Source organism: Pongo pygmaeus, chromosome 2, assembly GCF_028885625.2.
Source record: "Pongo pygmaeus isolate AG05252 chromosome 2, NHGRI_mPonPyg2-v2.0_pri, whole genome shotgun sequence".
NCBI classification, from domain to species: domain Eukaryota; kingdom Metazoa; phylum Chordata; class Mammalia; order Primates; family Hominidae; genus Pongo; species Pongo pygmaeus.
In genome coordinates this window covers 140,022,363-140,028,362 of record NC_085930.1, presented here as the reverse complement: position 1 = coordinate 140,028,362, position 6,000 = coordinate 140,022,363, and positions in this window count along the sequence as shown.

The following is a 6,000-nucleotide window of genomic DNA, read 5'->3' as shown; positions in this document are numbered from 1 at the left end:
CAGTCTCACCCTTTTCAAACCTGTTCTGCACCCAGTGCCGTGATGCAGCTAAAGATCATGTTCATCAATAACTTTGCAGTGGCTGCCCCTAAATACAGGACACAGCAGAGCAAATGTGACAGCATATATCTGAGCTTTGCCTTCTGTATTGGTGATGTTTTGCTGAAACATACTGTAAAATGTGTTAACACCATCACAAGAAACATTCATTATTTCACAGTGTCTGTAGGTCAGGAATTAAAAGGGAGTGGTTCTAGCTCAGAGTTTCTCATGAGGTTTTAGTCCAGATGTCAGCCAGATCTGTAGTCAAATGTAGGCTTGACCAGGGCTGGAGAATATGCTTCCCATAGCTCACTGACACAGCTGGCAAGGTGGTGCTGGCTGTTGGCAAAATGCCCCAATTTTTTATCCCATAGATCTCTCCATAGGGTTGCCTACATGTTCTTACAACATAGTGGCTGGCTTCCTCCAGTGTGGGTGATACAGATGAAATCCGTGCTTTTTTTTTTTTTTTTTGAAGAATTCTATCAGATAAATTTATTATTTTTTATTTTTTTCTTTTATTATTATTATACTTTAAGTTTTAGGGTACATGTGCACAATGTGCAGGTTAGTTACATATGTATACATGCGCCATGCTGGTGTGCTGCACCCATTAACTCATCATTTAGCATTAGGTATATCTCCTAATGCTATCCCTCCCCCATCGCCCCACCCCACAACAGTCCCCGGAGTGTGATGTTCCCCTTCCTGGGTCCATGTGTTCTCATTGTTCAATTCCCATCTATGAGTGAGAACATGCAGTGTTTGGTTTTGTGTCCTTGTAATAGTTTGCTGAGAATGATGATTTCCAGTTTCATCCATGTCCCTACAAAGGACATGAACTCATCATTTTTTACGGCTGCATAGTATTCCAGGGTGTATATGTGCCACATTTTCTTAATCCAGTCTATCATTGTTGGACATTTGGGTTGGTTCCAAGTCTTTGCTATTGTGAATAGTGCCGCAATAAACATACATCTGCATGTGTCTTTATAGCAGCATGATTTATAGTCCTTTAGGTATATACCCAGTAATGGGATGGCTGGGTCAAATGGTATTTCTAGTTCTAGATCCCTGAGGAATCGCCATGCTGACTTCCACAATGGTTGAACTAGTTTATAGTCCCACCAACAGTGTAAAAGTGTTCCTATTTCTCCACATCCTCTCCAGCACCTGTTGTTTCCTGACTTTTTAATGATTTTCTAACTGGTGTGAGATGGTATCTCATTGTGGTTTTGATTTGCATTTCTCTGATGGCCAGTGATGATGAGCATTTTTTCATGTGTCTTTTGGCTGTATAAATGTCTTCTTTTGAGAAGTGTCTGTTCATATCCTTTGCCCACTTTTTGATGGGGTTGTTTGTTTTTTTCTTGTAAATTTGTTTGAGTTCATTGTAGATTCTGGATATTAGCCCTTTGTCAGATGAGTAGGTTGCGAAAATTTTCTCCAATTTTGTAGGTTGCCTGTTCACTCTGATGGTAGTTTCTTTTGCTGTGCAGAAGCTCTTTAGTTTAATTAGATCCCATTTGTCAATTTTGGCTTTTGTTGCCATTGCTTTTGGTGTTTTAGACATGAAGTCCTTGCCCATGCCTATGTCCTGAATGGTATTGCCTAGGTTTTCTTCTAGGGTTTTTATGGTTTTAGGTCTAACATGTAAGTCTTTAATCCATCTTGAATTAATTTTTGTATAAGGTGTAAGGAAGGGATCCAGTTTCAGCTTTCTACATATGGCTAGCCAGTTTTCCCAGCACCATTTATGAAACGGAATCCTTTCCCCATTGCTTGTTTTTGTCAGGTTTGTCAAAGATCAGATAGTTGTAGATATGCGGCATTATTTCTGAGGGCTCTGTTCTGTTCCATTGGTCTATATCTCTGTTTTGGTACCAGTACCATGTTGTTTTGGTTACTGTAGCCTTGTAGTATAGTTTGAAGTCAGGTAGTGTGATGCCTCCGGCTTTGTTCTTTTGGCTTAGGATTGACTTGGCGACATGGGCTCTTTTTTGGTTCCATATGAACTTTAAAGTATTTTTTTCCAATTCTGTGAAGAAAGTCATTGGTAGCTTGATGGGGATGGCATTGAATCTATAAATTACCTTGGGCAGTATGGCCATTTTCACGATATTCATTCTTCAACCCATGAGCATGGAATGTTATTCCATTTGTTTGTATCCTCTTATTTCATTGAGCAGTGGTTTGTAGTTCTCCTTGAAGAGGTCCTTCATGTCCATTGTCAGTTGGATTCCTAGGTATTTTATTCTCTTTGACGCAATTGTGAATGGGAGTTCACTCATGATTTGGCTCTCTGTTTGTCTGTTATTGGTGTATAAGAATGCTTGTGATTTTTGTACATTGATTTTGTATCCTGAGACTTTGCTGAAGTTGCCTATCAGCTTAAGGAGATTTTGGGCTGAGACAATAGGGTTTTCTAGATATACAATCATGTCATCTGCAAACAGGGACAATTTGACTTCCACTTTTCCTAATTGAATACCCTTTATTTCCGTCTCCTGCCTAATTGCCCTGGCCAGAACTTCCAACACTATGTTGAATAGGAGTGGTGAGAGAGGGCATCCCTGTCTTGTGCCAGTTTTCAAAGGAAATGCTTCCAGTTTTTGCCCATTCAGTATGATATTGGCTGTGGGTTTGTCATAGATAGCTCTTATTATTTTGAGATATGTCTCATCAATACCTAATTTATTGAGAGTTTTTAGCATGAAGGGTTGTTGAATTTTGTCAAAGGCCTTTTCTGCATCTATTGAGATAATCATGTGGTTTTTGTCTTTGGTTCTGTTTATATGCTGGATTATATTTATTGATTTGCATATGTTGAACCAGCCTTGCATCCGGGGATGAAGCCCACTTGATCATGGTGGATAAGCTTTTTGATGTGCTGCTGGATTCAGTTTGCCAGTATTTTATTGAGGATTTTTGCATCAATGTTCATCAAGGATATTGGTCTAAAATTCTCTTTTTTGGTTGTGTCTCTGCCCGGCTTTGGTATCAGGATGATGCTGGCCTCATAAAATGAGTTAGGGAGGATTCCCTCTTTTTCTATTGATTGGAATAGTTTCAGAAGGAATGGTACCAGTTCCTCCTTGTACCTCTGGTAGAATTCGGCTGTGAATCCATCTGGTCCTGGACTCTTTTTGGTTGGTAAGCTATTGATTATTGCCACAATTTCAGCTCCTGTTATTGGTCTATTCAGAGATTGAACTTCTTCCTGGTTTAGTCTTGGGAGAGTGGTTTAGTCTTGGGAGAGTGAGGAATTTATCCATTTCTTCTAGATTTTCTAGTTTATTTGCATAGAGGTGTTTGTAGTATTCTCTGATGGTAGTTTGTATTTCTGTGGGATTGGTGGTGATATCCCCTTTATCATTTTTTATTGCATCTATTTGATTCTTCTCTCTTTTTTTCTTTATTAGTCTTGCTAGTGGTCTATCAATTTTGTTGATCCTTTCAAAAAACCAGCTCCTGGATTCATTAATTTTTTGAAGGGTTTTTTGTGTCTCTATTTCCTTCAGTTCTGCTCTGATTTTAGTTATTTCTTGCCTTCTGCTAGCTTTTGAATGTGTTTGCTCTTGCTTTTCTAGCTCTTTTAATTGTGATGTTAGGGTGTCAATTTTGGATCTTTTCTGCTTTCTCTTGTGGGCATTTAGTGCTATAAATTTCCCTCTACACACTGCTTTGAATGCATCCCAGAGATTCTGGTATGTTGTGTCTTGGTTCTCTTTGGTTTCAAAGAACATCTTTATTTCTGCCTTCATTTCGTTATGTACCCAGTAGTCATTCAGGAGCAGGTTGTTCAGTTTCCACGTAGTTGAGCGGTTTTGAGTGAGATTCTTAATCCTGAGTTCTAGCTTGATTGCACTGTGATCTGAGAGACAGTTTGTTACAATTTCTGTTCTTTTACATTTATTGAGGAGAGCTTTACTTCCAAGTATATGGTCAATTTTGGAATAGGTGTGGTGTGGTGCTGAAAAAAATGTATATTCTGTTGACTTGGGGTGGAGAGTTCTGTAGATGTCTATTAGGTCCGCTTGGTGCAGAGCTGAGTTCAATTCCTGGGTATCCTTGTTGACTTTCTGTCTCGTTGATCTGTCTAATGTTGACAGTGGGGTGTTAAAGTCTCCCATTATTAATGTGTGGGAGTCTAAGTCTCTTTTTAGGTCACTCAGGACTTGCTTTATGAATCTGGGTGCTCCTGTATTGGGTGCATATATATTTAGGATAGTTAGCTCTTCTTGTTGAATTGATCCCTTTACCATTATGTAATGGCCTTCTTTGTCTCTTTTGATCTTTGTTGGTTTAAAGTCTGTTTTATCAGAGACTAGGATTGCAACCCCTGCCTTTTTTTGTTTTCCATTTGCTTGGTAGATCTTCCTCCATCCTTTTATTTTGAGCCTATGTGTGTCTCTGCACGTGAGATGGCTTTCCTGAATACAGCACACTGATGGGTCTTGACTCTTTATCCAATTTGCCAGTCTGTGTCTTTTAATTGGAGCATTTAGTCCATTTACATTTAAAGTTAATATTGTTATGTGTGAATTTGATCCTGTCATTATGATGTTAGCTGGTTATTTTGCTCGTTAGTTGATGCAGTTTCTTCTTAGCCTTGATGGTCTTTACAATTTGGCATGTTTTTGCAGTGGCTGGTACCGGTTGTTCCTTTCCATGTTAATGCTTCCTTCAGGAGCTCTTTTAGGGCAGGCCTGGTGGTGACCAAATCTCTCAGCATTTGCTTGTCTGTAAAGTATTTTATTTCTCCTTCACTTATGAAGCTTAGTTTGGCTGGATATGAAATTCTGGGTTGATAAAAAGCCAAAATTGACGAATGGGATCTAATTAAACTAAGGAGCTTTTGCACAGGAAAAGAAACTACCATCAGAGTGAACAGGCCACCTACAAAATTGGAGAATATTTTCGCAACCTACTCATCTGACAAAGGGCTAATATCCAGAATCTACAATGAACTCAAACAAATTTACAAGAAAGAAACAAACAACCCCATCAAAAAGTGGGCGAAGGATATAAACAGACACTTCTCAAAAGAAGATATTTATGCAGCCAAAAGACACATGAAAAAATGCTCGTCATCACTGGCCATCAGAGAAATGCAAATCAAAACCACAATGAGATACCATCTCACACCAGTTAGAATGGCGATCATTAAAAAGTCAGGAAACAACAGGTGCTGGAGAGGATGTGGAGAAATAGGAACACTTTTACACTGTTGGTGGGACTATAAACTAGTTCAACCATTGTGGAAGTCAGCGTGGCGATTCCTCAGGGATCTAGAACTAGAAATACCATTTGACCCAGCCATCCCATTACTGGGTATATACCCAAAGGACTACAAATCATGCTGCTATAAAGACACAGGCAGACGTATGTTTATTGTGGCACTATTCACAATAGCAAAGACTTGGAACCAACCCAAATGTCCAACAATGATAGACTGGATTAAGAAAATGTGGCACATATACACCATGGAATACTATGCAGCCATAAAAAATGATGAGTTCATGTCCTTTGTAGGGACATAGATGAAATTGGAAATCATCATTCTCAGTAAACTATCGCAAGGACAAAAAACCAAACATTGCATGTTCTCACTCATAGATGGGAATTGAACAATGAGAACACATGGACACAGGAAGGGGAACATCACACTCTGGGGACTGTTGTTGGGTGGGGGGAGGGGGGAGGGATAGCATTGGGAGATATACCTAATGCTGAATGGCGAGTTAATGGGTATAGCACACCAGCATGGCACATGTATACATATGTAACTAACCTGCACATTGTGCACATGTACCCTAAAACTTAAAGTATAGTAATAAAAAAAAAAAAAAAAAAGAATGTTGAATATTGGCCCCCACTTTCTTCTGGCTTGTAGAGTTTCTGCCGAGAGATCCGCTGTTAGTCTGATGGACTTCCCTTTGTGGGTAACCCAACCTT